The sequence below is a fragment of the Grammomys surdaster genome, unplaced genomic scaffold, assembly GCF_004785775.1.
Source record: "Grammomys surdaster isolate TR1022 unplaced genomic scaffold, NIH_TR_1.0 243, whole genome shotgun sequence".
Lineage (NCBI taxonomy): Eukaryota > Metazoa > Chordata > Mammalia > Rodentia > Muridae > Grammomys > Grammomys surdaster.
Genome location: NW_021604688.1, coordinates 7,043,545 through 7,061,391, shown reverse-complemented (window position 1 = coordinate 7,061,391; position 17,847 = coordinate 7,043,545).

Below are 17,847 nucleotides of genomic sequence, written 5' to 3'. Positions count from 1 at the left end.
CTTAAGGTAGAAACACAAAACATCATGGGGAAAAAAGTGAAGGTGATCAGACTATCAGAGAACTCTTCGAGTCATCTGGAAGGTATATAACTAAGGACAATTGAAAAACTCAAAAACTCATCTGGAACTTTCAGGACCCAACAGAGAAGACATTACCTGAAATACCCAACAAAGGGGAGATAGAACCTGTAGAGACTATATATAATGAATAGGCACATCTATTGGTTGAGGAGTGGGGCTACCTACACACCTCAAAAATATTAATTGAGAATTCCTCTTGTCAAAATGAAATGCAGGGACAAAAAGTAGAGCAGAGACTGAAGAAAAGGTCATCCAGAGACTGCCCCATATAGAGATCCATCCCATCTGCTGACACCAAATCCATATACTGTTGCTGATTCCAAGAAATACTTACTGACAGGAGCGTGGTACAGCTGTCCCCTAAGAGGCTCTGGCAGAGCCTGTCCAATACAGATGTGTATTACACAGCCAAACATTGAACTGAGCATGGTACCTCAATAGAGAAGATGGGATAAGGACTGTAGGAGCTGAAGGGGTTTGCAACCCTATAGGAAGAACAAACATATCAACCAAACAAACACCCAAAATTTACCAGGGACTAAACCATCAACCAAAGAACACATGATGGAGACCAATGGCTTCTTCTGGATATGTAACAGAGGATTGCCTTGTCAGGCATCACTGAGGGAGGAGCCCCTTGGTCCTATGGAGACTTGATGACTCAGGGTAGGAGAATGCTAGTGCGCTGAGGCAGGAGTGAGTAGGCAGGTGGGGTGCACCCTCATACAGGCAGACAAAGGGAATGGGTGCCTTGTGGAGGGGAAACAAAACGTGGAAGGGGGATAACATTTGAAATGTAAATAAATAAAAACCAATAAAAAAGTAAAAGAAAAACTTCAAAAACTCATGAATTCATAAACATAAACACAGCTAGAGTGAAATACATACACTTTAGTCATCTTTTCTCTAGATGACAACAATAACACATAGCAAAATATGTCATTACATCATGTGTCACAGCTAACTAAATAATTTACAAAGTTAAGAAATGATACTCAAAAATATTATGGGGATTTTTATTTTTAGCCTCATGAAAATACATTTGAAAATGAGCCATCCTCCTCACAAATGTGATTTGAATTTGCATCCCAAAGCAAAACAGGTATATTAGGCATGTAGTGACTCTTACCCAAAGAATTAATTTTTCAAGCCTACCAATTTAGCCATAATACACAATGATAAAGTTAAAAGGATTGCAGCCCAGAAGTGATAGAACACTGTCTTGAATTGTACACCAAATGATGATTTTTCAATGTTAGAAGCAACAGCACAAATCTGAACAAATGGAAAGGCTTAATATATTCATGGGTAGGAAGATTTACATTTCCATATTTTACCCACATTCAAATATAAGTTTATGGAGTCAGTGAAATCTCAAAGTCACAATAGTACCTTCTAGGAAGCTTGATAAAGACTCACACACCCAAGTTAGCTATAAGCTCTGCTACTGCATATGGGGATGCAATCAGCATTGAAAATAAACTCTATTTTTGAAAAGTTAATAGAAAGAGTTTTTCATATTTACATTATTAGCAAATTGCAAAATTTTTAGAAAGATCTCATTTAAACATTTCAAAGTATTTAAATATCAAATGGTGTCCTATAAATACAGATAACACATAAGCTCTTGTGAATTGATCAAGAAAGAATTTAATTTAAAAGTAAAACTTACAGGAAAAGTGTATACTAAAATTTTAATATATAATATGCATATATATATATATGAAAAATATACATATGGATATGTATATATATATCCATATATAATATATATATACATGGAAAAATTTTTAAAAGAAGTTATTAATTTGAAGAGCAAGAGGAGTATATAAGAGAGTCCAGAAGAATGGAAGGGAAGACAGAAATGGTGTGATTATATTGTACTCTCAAAAAATAAAAAGAAATAATAAGGAACAATATGTGCACTTTGTGGCTAAACTACCTAATGCTGCTGAGTAATGCCTCTGGGCATGTGAATTTGAACCATAAAGTAAGTCTAGATAAGCCAATTTCACAATTAACTATGCTTCTTAATATATATTGTACAAACTCTCTTTGTTGATGCCTGAAAAGATATACCTGATAACATTCTAAAACATGTTTTATCTGATACTGAGAATTGAACCTAACCACTTACATATTAAAGGCAAGTATTCCAACTGTGATCTATGTCACCAGCCATTAGCAGCAATATTGATGGCATCAAAGATAATATATATATATTCAAAGATGAATATATATACATATACATATGTATATATATTCATTAAACTAGATCAACTGAAACACTAATTAATATAAGAGAATATCCCATAGTCAGCAATATAAATAAATCTCATAATTATACTGTTAAACTAAAAAAACCTTGCATATAGAAAAGCATTCTGCAAGCATGTCCTAAATATTAAAAAGTATGGACAAATGTTTGTGTATGTGTGTACAATTTTAATCAGAATTTGCCAATAAACTGAATTGGTCTTAGACCAAGTGTTCTCCTAGAGAGCTTCAGTTTGATGCAATTTACTCCACACACCACATGTACACCAAATTGATATTGTGAAGATATTGACATAACACTTGTCCTCCCAAACTTGTGCTAGGTAATGGGTTACACTGTTAGTTATTTCTGTTGTAATATTAAATTCAGTCTTCTTGCTATGTCCCTGCAATTCATGTAATATTCTTTACTGACACCAGGAAGGTGAAACATGAACATCTTTATCACTGGAAATGAAATGTTCTCATCACACTTAAGAGTTTAAATGCTTGTTTCCCAGTTCATGTATCTATAGACAGACTGTGGAACTTTTGGAAAGAGGGTCCTAGCAGTGGGGCAGGACATAGTTATCTAAGGGAAGTCCTATGAATATTGTAGCCTGGCCTTTGTTCTCATCACCATGCCTTCTTCCTCCTCCATTATGATGTGCTGAGATTATTCCATAAGCTTTACCTCTATGATTTCCTCATCAGTGTGGAATGATACACTCTGAAACTGTGAGCCAACATAAATCCTTCCTGCATCAAATTATTCTGTCATGTATTTTGTAACAGAGAAAAAATATTCAATAATATAGACATAGACACTTCTGGTCTTTCAGACATATCTTCTGTACCCAATCATCCCATCACAGAAATTATTTCTTAATTACTTTCTTAATTGATTATTCTTTGGAAAAAGCAAAGGAAATGAACTTCTTTTTGGATTAAATAGTTTACTTAGAAAAGAGAAGAGGAAGAGAGAGAACACTGTCTATGTTTGGCCATATATCTTACAAATTCCTTTACAGATTAAATTGGCATTACAGACCAATGCTATTAATTGATTTCCTAAGTTTCACACAGTAAGTAGCATATACACATCAACATTTCTAAGGAATACCTTAACAAAATTTTTAGAAAGCCTTCTTATGACCTTTTTGGCACATTCCATTCATTTCAAAATACCTACCCAAGTTAGTGAGCATCATGATGATTGTTTCAACTTGAACCATCAGTAGTATTTGACTGAATGATTTTTTTTTTCTGAGGTAGAAGGGTAGATAGTGACCCAAACAGCATCCTGGTCTCTCTAAATTATAGTTCAGTAGCATTTGTTTTCCACAAGTCCTCTTTATTTATGAGTGTTGGGCAAGGCAACACTCTCCAACTGATAGACAGATTAACTCCCAGTGGTAGTTATAATTTCCTTAATGATAAACCCTTTGGGGGCAAATTTATACATCATCTCTTTTGGCACTGAAATCCTCCTTAAACATTTCAAAGTGTGTGCTCATACTAACATAAGACCTGAAGCAATGCTCTACAAATGCTGGGGCATCATTATGGCAATTTAAATGCAAGTCACAGCTGTATACAATGACAAAATGCAGAATATATGTATTAAGCACTGCATGGATGTTCAAACTAATATTAATAACTGTAGAAAGACATATTACTACCCTTCTAGGTAGTAAGAAAGAACAAAAACCAACTGTGAGGACTTGTTTAAGGTTATGTTCCAGAGTGCATGGTACCAATGATTGCTCTGTAGATACCTGGCAGAGGAAGAAAATAGGTGGAGATTATGAGTCCAAGGCACACATGTGTAACTCAAAAGATGGAGGAAGGCAAGTAGAGGCTAGAGAACACATCAGTGTAGAAGGGATTTCTCGCAGTTGTGTTAAAGATCTAAATTACCTTGGTCTGCCACTTATTTAATTGAAACTATCTTTATATATAAGATTTTCTGAAGAATAAAGAGATATTTTCATTCCATAAAATCTCCCTTAATAAGGATATAGCAAGATAAATAATTATAGAAGTTTCAGTCATAAGAAAGAGGAAATGTGGTCTACAGATAGACTGAGAATCACCAGGAATATCAGTCAAGCCAGGGATATGGAATCTACTCAGAAGTTTCTAATCCTATGTGAATAGGGTCTACCAGATGTCTACCTAAAGGCTGGCTGTATAAATATGCATCTTTGAATTGGACAAGAAAATAATATAAATGGGAACCACCAAGATAAATACTAGGAATGGAAAGATATATGATGGCTGAAATGAGGATGAGTAGCCACTGAGTTTAGTAGAAATTCTCCCTCAAATCAGGCCATTGTTAAATCTGAAGATGAGGTGTCCTACCAAGGCTCATGATTGGTGTTCAGTTATGAGCCACTGGGATTTGTGCAAAGGATAGCATCATAAGGCTCTCATAGATTAACAAATTAACCTCATGGTAGATTCATAAGTACAACAATGAAAGTCCAAGTATGCCCTAGAGTATAACCTGGAACATAGTGACTTATTTCTAGTCCCTGTATGTTTCATTCACTTTATTTCCCAGCTATCACAAGTGGAAGAATCCTTTGCTACATGCTTGTGCTACTAGGATGTTCTGCCAGGCCTCAGCCCCACAGCAAAATAACAATACAAGTATGGACTATGAATCAGAAAACAATAAAAAAAACGTAAATCTATTGTAAGAAATCTGTCCTCAAAGCTCTCTTAAGAAGGAAGTAACAAGATAAGTAATTATAGAAGGCTAAGCACTACAAAATGCCTTAGTTTTCTTAGTTTTGTCACAGTGGAAATATTAACATTGTCATGATTTCAAATCCTAATTTGTTAGTTTCTTCAGATGCAGACAAGATGTGAGCGTGGTGCATGCAATTGTACATGGATTCAGAAATTGTAGTGTTTGAGAAGACCCAGTTTTGGGCTAATCATAACATGGCTGAATTATACAGTATCCTTGTAGACAGAGTATTCAAAAAGAAGAGGACATGGTTTAGTGTTAAGCTAGAGAGGAAGTGGATGAGGAATAAAACACCAAATCAAGAGAAATCTAGCTAAAGTTGGATAGAGGCTCTGGAATAAGTTTAGTCTAAGCAGAAATCAATAAAGGCAATCATGTACTATAAACACTTATGTGGATTTAAGTCATATGACTCAAGAGCTCAAAATAGAGTGGAATTAGAGCAGATGGAAGTACTTCGAGGAAGTGAAGGTACACTCCTGCTTTACTTATGAGAGATTTCACTGAGGTGACAGTAGCAGTCTTTTACAAGTTAGACAGAATGGAAAATGAGCCACCGCTGAAGGCAGAAGTGAGTACAACCTAATCCTGGCTTTAGAGAGCATTGGAAAGACTTCTACTTAACCTACATGCATCACTAGAAAGATCAAAAAAATCTCTTGAAGGTTTTCCATCAGGCTTCGTAAGTTTTCTTCTTCCCCATTCACAGAATATTTATTTCTGTCCAAAATAGGTAAAGAATAACTTGACATCCATAAAGGGGGATAAAACCTTCATGAGTGTCTGCCATTTAAATCTACCAGTTTAATTGCAATTAAACTACCTTCCTGTAAGCCTTGCATGTGCACCTTAGTTTTCATGTCCTGTTCATGGTACAGGAGCATAGATCCTAACTCAGCAAAGTCATTTTTTTGTGCTTCCATTTTTACCTTAGCTGGATTCCTTTCAGTATACATACAATGCAACAACAAGAGGTCAAAATTCGCGGATTTGGGAACTTCATTGAGAAGCTAAAAAAGCATGGGAAAAAACTGACAACTTATGATTCAAGAAAATAAAATAATTTATATTTATGTATGTACTTATATATTTCTCTCAACTGAATTTTATACATTTCTGTGACCAAGATCTACAAACCTGCTGTGAGATTCATGATCAAGTATTTCATAGTTTATATTAAATGTATTGTTTTATTTTAAATATTTTAAAATATTATATATATTTACAAATTATATAAGCATTATATACTCTATTATATAGTTTGTCTATTTGATTGATTGATTGTTTGTTTGTTTTTAGTCCCAGTCTGTTTCATTGACTCTATTTTTCGCTATATGTGTCTGCTTCTATGATGTTCTGCCAGACCTCAGCCCCACAGAAACACAACAGTATAAATGTAAACTATGACTCCAGAACCCATCCATATATATTTCAAATTCCAGTTACAAATTCTCAGAGAAGGTCAGTGAAGTTTTGGAGTTTAATTTTCTGCAGATTTCATTCCTTATGGCCACATTTTACAATTCTGTTAATACAAAGGGTTCTAAATTGGTGACAGTATGTGTTAAATGAGGAATGACATTTTTATTTACAATCTAGAAGTCATCAACTTGATCTTTTGGACAATCATACTGGGTAAAATTCCAAGTTTTCTATATTAAATTAAAAAGAATTTGTCTTATTGACAGTGAATTTGACCTTACAGAAACTTTGTAGTTTCATGATGTCCCAATGATCAATGGTTAATCTTAAAGCATGAGCCATTGATGTTCTGTTCAGAAAAATCTCCACTATGCCAATGCATTGAAGGCTATTTCTCACTCTCTCTTCTATTTTATTTTGTCACCTGGTTTTATATTGAGATCCTTGATCCACTTAGACTTGAGTTTGATCAGTCGATGCCTGCTCTGCCACAGGCTGCCGCCTCTTGGAGAGGCAGTACACTAGGAGCTTGACTGTGCTTACCTCACACCATGGCAGTTAGAGTTACATTAAGATATTTTATATTGCTTATGGCATTGTGAGGGGTGTTTTTTACCCTAATTCCTTTCTCAGTTATTTTTTTGTTTGTATAAAAGTGGGCTACCGATTTTTTTGAGATAATTTTGTATTCATCCACTTTGTTGATGGTGTTTATCAGCTGTAGGAGTTTTCTCTGGTAGAAATTTTGTATTCACTTACGTTTGCTATCATACTATCTATAAATAGCAATACTTATACATCTTTTCTAATTTGTATTCTGTTGCTCTCCTTAGTAGTCTTATTTTTCAGCCTAGAAATAAGTACTATATTGAAGAGATATTGAGAGAGTGGGCAGTCTTACCTTGTATCTAATTTTAATGGAATTATCTTAAGTTTCTGTCTATTTAATTTGATACTGTTGCCTGTTGGCTTAATGTTTATTGACTTTATTATGTTTAAGAATGTGCTGTGTATCTCTGATCTCTCCAAGACTTACAACATAAAGAAGGGGTGTTGAATCTTGTCCAACCATTTTCATCATCTAATGAGATTATTGTAGATTTTTTTTGTTTTGTTTTCAGTTTGTTTATATAATGGATTAAGTTCATGGGCTTTCATATATTAAACCACCCTTGCATCCTTGAGATGAAACCTACTTGATCATGGTGGGGGATGCTTTGGGTGTGTTTTTGTATTCAGTTCATAGGTATTTTGTTAGTATTTTTGCATCAATGTTCATGAGGGAAGTTAGACTGCAATTCTCTTCTGTTGTTGAATCTTTGTGTGGTTTAGGTATCAGGGAGAAAGTGGCCACAGAGAATGAGTTTGACAATGTTCCTATGTTCCTTCTGTTTCTATTTTGTGAAATAGTTTGAGGGATATTGATATTAGCTCTTCTTTGAAAGTAGAATTCTGCTTTAAAACCATCTGGCCCTGGTTTTGTTGTTGTTGTTGTTGTTGTTGTTGTTGTTGTTGTTGGGAGATTTTCATGACTGCTTCTATTTCCTTAGGGGTTATAAGGCTGTTTAGTTTGTTTACTTGACCTTGATTTAATTTTAGTAAGTGAACTCCATCAACAAAATTTTCCATTTCATTGTGATTTTCCAATTTTATGGAGTACAGTCTTGAAGTAAAACCTAATGCTTCTTTGAACTTCTTCAGTGTCAATTGATACATCTCCTTTCTCATTTCTGACTATTTTTATTTGGATACTCTCTCTTTGTCTCTTAGTCAGTTTGGCAAAGGGTTTGTCTATTTGTTAATTTTCTCAAAGAATCAGCTCTTGATTTCTTCTTCTTTTTTTTTCCCGAGACAGGGTTCCTCTGCATAGCCCTGGCTGTCCTGGAATTCACTCTGTAGACCAGGCTGGCCTTGAACTCAGAAATCCACCTGCCTCTGCCTCCCAAGTGCTGGGATTAAAGGCATGCGCTACCACCGCCTGGCTTGATTTCTTTTTTATTTTAATTATTCTCTCTGTTTCTAATTCATTTATTTTAGTTCTGAAGTTCATTATTTCCTTCCATCTACTCCCTTTAGGTGTTCCTGATCCTTTGTGTTCCAGAGCCATTTGATTCATAACCTCTGTTAGCTTCATTATTTCTGTGTTTAGCCTCTGTCTCAGTGACCTGTCTATTGGTGAGAGTGCAGTCTTGAAGTCTTCCACTATTGATGTGTAAAATTCAATATGCAATTTAAGCTTTAATGTTACCTTTATGGATGTATGTGTCCTTACATTTTAGGCATAGATGTTCATATTTGAGATTCTCCTTTGATGAACACGATCTTTTCCTGTCTCTTTTGATTACATTCATTTGAAAGTATATTTTATTAGATATTAGAATGGCTACTCCATCTTTTCTTTCTTTCTTTCTTTCTTTCTTTCTTTCTTTCTTTCTTTCTTTCCTTCTTTTTCTTGAAAATCTTTATCTAGCCCTTTATTCTGAGGTAATATCTATCTTTGTTGCTGAGGTGTGTTTCTTGTAAACAGCAGAATGATAAATCCTAATTAAACATCAGTTCTCTTTGTGTCTTTTTATAGGGAAATTTAATCCATTGAGATTGATAGATATTAACCCCCAATGATTGCTAATTCCTGTTATTGTTGGTATTCTGTGTGTCTCTGTATGTGTGTGTTTGTGTGATTCTCTTCTTTTTGTTTTACTGGCATGACATTATGATTTTCTTGTGTTGTTGGTTTATGTTGGAGTTTTCATTCTATATCCTCTTTATGATTGAATTACTGGAAAGGTATTGTTTAAATTTGATTTTGTCATGAAATATCTTGTTCTGATATCTGCAGTGATTGAAAGTTTTGCTGGATATAGTAGTCTGGGTTGACAACTGTGGTCTTTTAGAATCTACAAGACATCTGTCCAGGCACTTCTGTCTTTTAGAGTCTTTCCTGAGAAGTCAACAGTAATTCTAATACATCTGCATTTATATGTTATTTTTGCCTTTTCTCCTTGCAGCTTTTAATACTCTTTCTTTGTTCTGTATATTTAGTGCTTTGTTTTGATTGTTAGGTGGCAGGAGGATTTTCTTTTCTGGTTCAATCTATTTGGTTTCTATATAAGCTTCTTAAAATTTTATGGGCATCAGTTTTTTTTTAGGTTAGGGAAAAATTTCTTCTATGATTTTGTTTTAATTATAGAACAGAGTTTTTATTCATGGCATAGGATGGGGAGTTGAGAGGAGGAAGAGAGAGAGAGAGAGAGAGAGAGAGAGAGAGAGAGAGAGAGAGAGAGAGAGAGAGAGGAGTAGAGGTAGCCATAAGCATGTAAAGAGAGAGGGGGAGGGGAATGGGGAGAGAGGGGGGAAAGGGTAAGGGAGCAAGGGCAGGGGAGCAAGAGGAGCAGGAGAGCTCTTCTGTGATTTTGCTGAAGATGTTTTCTGGGCCTTTGAGCTAAGAATCTTCTTCTTCTATTTCTATTATTTTTGGGTTGATCTTTTCATAGTGTTCCAAATCTCCGGGATGTTTTGTTGAGAAACTTTTTAGCTTCAACATTTTCTTTTACTGTTGTATCAATTTCTTTATGGTATTTTCTATGCCTGTCTCTTGTGTTCTGTTGGTGATCCTTCTGTTTGTAGTTTCTGTTATTTTTTTCTCTAGATTTTCCGTGTCCAGGATTTCTCAATTTATGTTTACTTTATTGCTCCTATTTTTATTTCAATTCTTAGACAGGATTTTTCATTTCCTTCACATTTTCAATTGTATTTTCATATATTTATTTAAAGGATTTAATCATGTCCTCTTCAAAGGACTGTATAGTCTATATAAGATTAGATTTGGATTGCACGTCATTTCCATGTGCTTCGGCTGTGTTAGAATATTTGTGGCTTGCAGTAGTAGTTTAACTGGGCTCTTGTGGTACAATATTGACCTGGTTATTTTTGATAGTGTTTTTACTCTGTCTTTTAGCCATCTGGTTTTCACAGGTGTAGCCTGGATGATTCTGATGTCGGCAGGATACGTCTCGAAGGCAGAGAGAACTGCAGGCCAGACAATGGAAGTCAGGGGGACAGTGCACAGTTTACCTTTGCTGATTTGATTCAATATAATTTCTACCCAAATTCAAAAACATATTTTTACAGACATTGAAAGAGCAATTCTCAATTTCATTTGGAAAAACAAAAATCCCAGATAGCCAAAACAATTCTGAACAATAAAAGGACTTCTGGAGGATTCATCATCCCTGACTTCAAGCTGTGCTAGAAAGCAGTAGCTATAGTGTATTACTACAGACCAGCAGGTCAATCAATGGAACAGAATTGAAGACAGAAATAAACCACACACATTCAGAAACTTGATTTGTGACAAAGAAGCCCAAACCATACATAACAGAGAATAAAACATCTTCAATAAATGGTGCTGTTCTAAATGGTGGTCTGAATGTAGAAGAATACATGATGATCCATATTCATCACCCTGCACAAAGCTAAAGTCCAAGTGGATCAAGGACCACCATATGAAACCAGGTGCATGGAATCTGATAGAGGTGTAACTGGGAAACAACCTTGAATACATTGGTATAGGAGACAATTTCCTGAATAGAGCAACAATGGCTCAGGCACTAAGATCAAGAATTGATAAATGTGACCTCATGAAACTGAAAATTTTCTGTAAGGCAAAGGGCTCTGTTAATAGGACTAAACAGCAGCCTACAGATTGGAGAAAGATCTTTACTACTTATACATAGAATAGAAGGCCAGCAGATACTCATTGAGACAGATGCAGATACTCACACTCAAGCACTGGATGGGGGTTGAGGACTCCTATGGAAGAGTTACTGAAAGGATTGAAGGAACTGAAGGAGATAGCATCCTTGTAGGAAGACCAACAGTGTCAACTAATCCCACAACTTGAGAATCTGAGGAAGAAGGATTATAAATTTAAATCCAGCCTAGGCTGCAAAGCAAGTTTCATGCCACCCTAGGCTACATGATAGTCAGACCTTATCTCAAGGAGAAAAGCAAAGAGAAGATGAAGGAAGAAGCAAACAGCAATGAGTAAAATAATATCGGGATTATGAGGTAATTGAAAACAACTTGCAAGAAAGCATTAATATACTATTAATATTCCAATTTTGCTAAAATAGTTTATTTTATAAGGATTTATTTAAAGTTAAATTAAAAACAATTCTCTTACATGCAACTGGAAACAAGAGTTTGCAAATGTTATGGGGAACACAAAAAAGTAAGAAACAGGAGAAAGGTTGTGTGATAGAAACACATCAGACCATATAGATGTGCCAGTATAAGGGGAAAGATTCCATCTGTTATGGAAATATTACCAATTCATATATGAAGAAAAAATATTCATCATCCACAAAATCTCTAAATACATTATTGTAAACTCAAACAATATTAATAGAAGTTCTAAGAGAAATATGGTAGTATATCTTAGCAAAAACATTATATGTAATTAATAGATCAATCAAAAAGAATGTAGGGAATTTGAAATGTACACTTAGCAAGATAGACCCAAGGGCTATCTGCAGAGCAGTGCATGCCCTAACCACAGAAAACACATATCTCCCAAGCACACACTTGGCTGTAAAGTAAGTTTCAACAAACTTAGAATGATTGATATCATAAAAACCACAGTCATGGCCACAATGCACTTCACTCACAAATCAATACCAAAAGCTACAGAGAGCAAGCACATGTACTTGAAAATTAAGAAATACTTTTAAAATAACTTATGGATCAAAAAGAAAACAGCCATAAAATGTTTATAGTATATCCATTCCTTAAAGTTGTAGAATTTAATTGTACACAAAGAAGGAATACTTATAAGGGAAGTCCCAGTTTAAGCCTGAGTTTATAAGAGGAAAGAATAGAACAATATTCGAATATTTATTAGCAGAGAGAGACAAAAGTAAAATATTTCAAATAAAAGTAGGAAGATGTAAACTTTTAAAATATACAAGAAATTAAACAAATGTTAAATAATATTACTTTAGGTTAGATGTGTTTATGTGTGTCCAGTGTCCAGGAATCAAACACAGGCACACAGACACACACACACACACACACACACGAGAGAGAGGGAGACAGAGACACAGAGAGAGACAGAGAGACAGTCTCATCTGCATATGTGTGTTTAGTCACATATATGTGCATATTTGAAGTTGCACCTTGTCTTTCTTTCAACTTTTATCTCTCACAGTGAGAAATATGGCCATTATCCACATTAGATTTGTTCAACAATAGTGTCTTATAAAAAAAATTCCCAATGACAGTACAAGTTTTTTGTTATCCTTCTATGCTTAGCCTAGTAGAATTTACAAAATTCATCATTTCAAGTCTTTGTGTCAGTCCTCTAATAATGTACCTCAATGGAATTATACTTTATATAAATTACACAACTAATATTATTTAACAGTCTACATTTCATCCTAGGATGGCCATTCACAGTTTTGAAATTTCCATATATTTTAATCTCTGATTTGGATATCTGTACACATTCTGATATGTTCTTAATATCTTATGTCCATCACAGTGGTAGATGAGTTATAAAGGCATTCATTACATTAAAATGTCTTACACAGTTTGTTTTCCTTTACAAACTTACACCAATAACTGGTAAACACTCACTTGTATTCTGGCCCAGCAATTTCTCTTACTTTACTTGAATTTGTCTAATTTTATCTGATAAACTACATCTAAAACCCACCGACATTGTTACACAAAATCTAGTTTGATTCATTTAAATTCTGCCTATTATTTACTTTTGCAGGTCCTTACAGAGAGTTTGACTCTTCTTCTGTTTAATCATGGTTACCACCATTCACAATTATAAGTAAACCCCCTTTACATGTTTGTGTAATAGTGTTTGAATGAGTGCAGTTTTTTATTACTTTATTAAATATCTAACAGCAAGACACTGGCCTACAAAGTTGTGATTCTTGTTTATAAGAAGCTACCAAATTTAATTGCCAAAGGAATGTCTGGCATCATACGAGCATCATCCGTTCACAAGGTTATTACTCAGCATCTAAAATATAGAATGCTTAATTATTTATGTCAAGTTGATTGGATCATGTAATGCCATGATAGCAGATTATACTTGATTTTTAAAGACTTTCTGAGAATATCAGACAAGTAAATTAATAAATATAAACATATCTACTAAGAGCTCCCCCTTGGACAAAACCTCTGACATACCACACTCTTGTCTATTCCCAACCCCATGTCTTTATATTTGATCTTATAATCCACTAAGTCCAGTTAGTGAAGCCCATGTGTACACAGCTGTCAGATCACACACTGGAGCAAAAGAGAGCACTTTGTATGTCCTCAATAAAGAGCAACTCTTGCTGTATCCTTAGCTATCCCTCCATTGACAATCACACCTCAGAATGGGCTTGAAGGTCATTCACTCTAAATATTCTGAAATTTTGGCTGTACTGACTTATTCTATAGATCTTATGCTGCTAACCGTAGCTGCTGTGAATTAGTGATTACAATAGCCGCACCATGCCCATAAGCGCTTTGCTACACTCTTCTCCTTACATCCTTGTCTCTACCACTTCCAAAATGTTTCTAAGGCTTGGTTTTTGCAGGATTAATAATACATGTCTGATTTGGAGCTGAGCATTCATCTCTTATTCTCAACAATGTGGCACTATGGATATCTAGGCTGACTGCTACCTACTACAAAAATGAAGCTTCTTTAACCAAGGCTGATAGAATGCTCAGTTTATAGGTATAAAAAAGACCCATTTAAGGGGCATTTACCAGATGCTACATTCAGCCAATTACCATTCCCGTAGCTGCTACAAGTTTCTGACCTGGATTATAGTATCTGGCATGATATTTCTTCATGTGAAGCAGGCTTCAAATCTAGTTACAATGCAACTACTTACTCTGTAACAGTCATGCCATTATTGCACCTTTTGGAACATCTTGTTTATCAGAAAAATAACACAGCATGCAGGTCCCAGCACTGGTTGAGACTCTGGATTTCCTTTTTTCTCCCCAACAGCTTACAAAGCACTTTTGAGTTCTATGAAAGCTGGCCACAGCAAGTTTCCTGCTTGATTTCACACACACACACACACACACACACACACACACACACACACAAATACATATATATATATGCATATACATATATGTATACATATATGTGTATGCACATACATATGTATACATATATGTATACATATAAAACTAAAGTGTCTTTGGCAATAGAGACTTACCATGCAGTTAAAACTGGTATCCAAGAGAAATTCTAGTAGCCTGTGTTTTGGAAGAGGGTGGTTCTGAATCATCCTAGACCAATAATTCCTAGGGAGGTATTTCATGCCTTGTACTGTGATTTTCATTTAATAATCCATGTTTTCTAGGAAGGGCACTGTCTGCCCATGACAGGTAATCACTTGCATTTTTAAACTAGCTTACTGACGAGGCAATTTCATAGCTCTTTAATTTTGGTTAACCCATCTATTACCCACATTTTCCTCTGTCATCTATTATGATGCCTACTTAATTCTATGATGTCCATTATTCCTGACTCTTCTTTCTTTTTATGTGATCTACTCTACCTCAATTTACATTGAAATATTTGGGTTGTGAGACATTAGGCTTCTATATGACATTTATATCTCCCTCGTTTGGATTAGCATTGCCTATTAGGCTTTAAGTGTCCACTACAAAGTCACACCTTCCAGGCTTAGTATTCATGTCTTCAGTATTCCACTTTATTTCTATTTTTCTGTCTCTCTTAACAAGTTCCTCAAAATGTCCTTTTCTAACCTCCTGGCTTATTCTTGGCTTCAAGTTAAATACACAAGCAGGAGATTTGAAACTAGAAGCACACATAAGAGAGAACATACAATATTTGTCTTTCTGGACATGGGTTACTTCACTCAGTATAATTCTTTTTCCCTTTATAGTCATTTACCTGCAGAGTTCATGAGCTCACATCTCTTTACAATTGAATAATATTCTATTGTCTCCATATGCTCTGTTTTCGAAAGTCCATTTATTTGTTGTATATCTAGGTCTATTCCATTTCTTAGTTGCTGTGAGAAGAACATCAGTGAGAGTGGATGTGCATGTCTGCACTGGTTACCACCCCCACCAACTGTCTACACATGCTCCCCTTTCACCACATCCATACCAGCATGTATTGTCATCTGTAGCTCAGACAATAACCTTTCACCACATCCATACCAGCATGTATTGTCATCTGTAGCTCAGACAATACTCTTTATAAGTGTGGTAAAATGACATCTTTAACTAATTTTAGAGTCCATTTCTATTATGACCAAGGCCTTAAGTACATTTTCAAATATTTCCTTATCATTTGCATTTCTTCTGAGAAGTTCTGTTCAATTCTATAATGTATTTTTATTTGATTTCATAATTTCTTAATGTTTAGGTGCTTTTGGTACATTTTCTGTTGAATGAATTACTTAAATGGAATTTTTATTAGTGTGTGTTAAGGTTTGTCCTGTAGAAATTAGCATTCAGTAACTAATACTAAGATCCAGTTATCTTCAGTGTTCTCAGTTCTGTAATAAAATTGACCAAATGTAACTGAGATATGGAGTGGGTGTATTTATACTTACATTTCCAGGTAACAGTGCATTGTTGACTGAAGGGAGAACAGAAACTCAATGTGGAGACCTACAGTAGAAACCATGGAGGAATGATACATATTAGATTGCTCTGATTCTCACATAGGCTCTTGTTCAGCTAACTTTCTTATAGTACTTGTCCAGGCCCATCTGATTATGGATGGTGATGACCATAGTGGGTGCATCTTTTCTACATCAATCATCAATCAAGAAATCTACAGAAATGGGTGAAAATCTCCAATTTGTTTGAAGTAATGATTTGACTAAGTTGCTATGCTCAAGGAATTTGGTTCCAGGATCTCAGCCCTGTGGAATAGCTTTTACATTTAGAGGACAGCTTCAAAAATCAATATAAAACATTCCTTATGGACATGTCCACACCCTTTGGTTTGTCCCCATGGTGATTCTGAGTCCCTTGAAGTTGACAATTAACTTTCACACAAAGTAAGACAAAGGTCTTAGCTGAGTGTCCAACATCTAAATGGAACTGAGAACAAAAAAAAAAACACATGAAAGGATAGATATTAAATACAGGAAAATTCAGATAGAATACTTGGTATTTCATCAACAGAGAGTCTCTTTTAGCTCATTAGCCCTGTTACTCATCTATATAAAAGTTTTGCCTCTCTGATAAGATAAATTTCACATATTGAAAGCTAGAGGTACAAAGCATCTTAAGCTAAGTAGAAAAAAGGGAAATATGATGGATGTCTGTCAAAAAATTAAGTAGTATGGTCCTATCCCTAGATGAAGAACTACAAGCAATAAATAGCTGCCAAGGAAGAGGAAATAAGTTTTCTCAATGGAAGAGAGTCCCTAGTACACTATGAAATACTAAATAATTAGCCATAAACACATGCATAAACACAAACTTGTGTGCATTTGTATGTGTAAAACAATAAAATAATAATAAGTAAAGATGGAAAGTTTATAAATTGATGTAAATACAGTATGTGCATATAGTTAAAAACATGTTAAAGAGTGTTATCTCAGCTGTTAGAGTGTTTAATTTGCATGCTAGGAGCTCTGGGTTCACTCCCAAGAACTAATGAAGAAAAAAACTAACACGTGACATAAAGATGAACAATATTATTTTGTATTTTAACTGGAAAAATTAGTTCAACAATTAAAAGATTATAGAATTACAGGTTACTTTTATAACTTTTTGACAGTACAATATAATATATTCCTTACTTTGCTTTCTCTTCTCAAAATCCTCCTGAATATCATTCCCTTTTCCATTCAGATTCCTACTCTTTTCTTTTATGAATAGTTTTAAAATGTATATATGTATGTCTTTTTACATATATCTTACTAAATATAACATATTCAGTCCATATAATGTTACAATATATGCATTTTTTAAAAAATAACTGTTTGGTACTGTACAACCAATTGATTTTCTCTTCCCTGGAGAATAATGCTTCTGCTCCAAGATTTTCTCAGTCGCGTACAATACATACTGTGTGCTTGAGGCCTTGTGTGCTTTTTCCATCCACTTTGGCACGTCTGTTGATGTTATTGTTAGCATCTGTTTAGGCAGTTGTGTTTAAAATGTATTTATTTAATGAGTGGTTTTTAGTATGTATGTATGTATATGAGTGTCTGCCAGAATGCATTTACATATACCACAGTGCCTGCAAAGGTCAGAAGAAAGCATTAGATTCTCCTAGCCTCAGAGTTATAGGTAGTTTTGAGCAG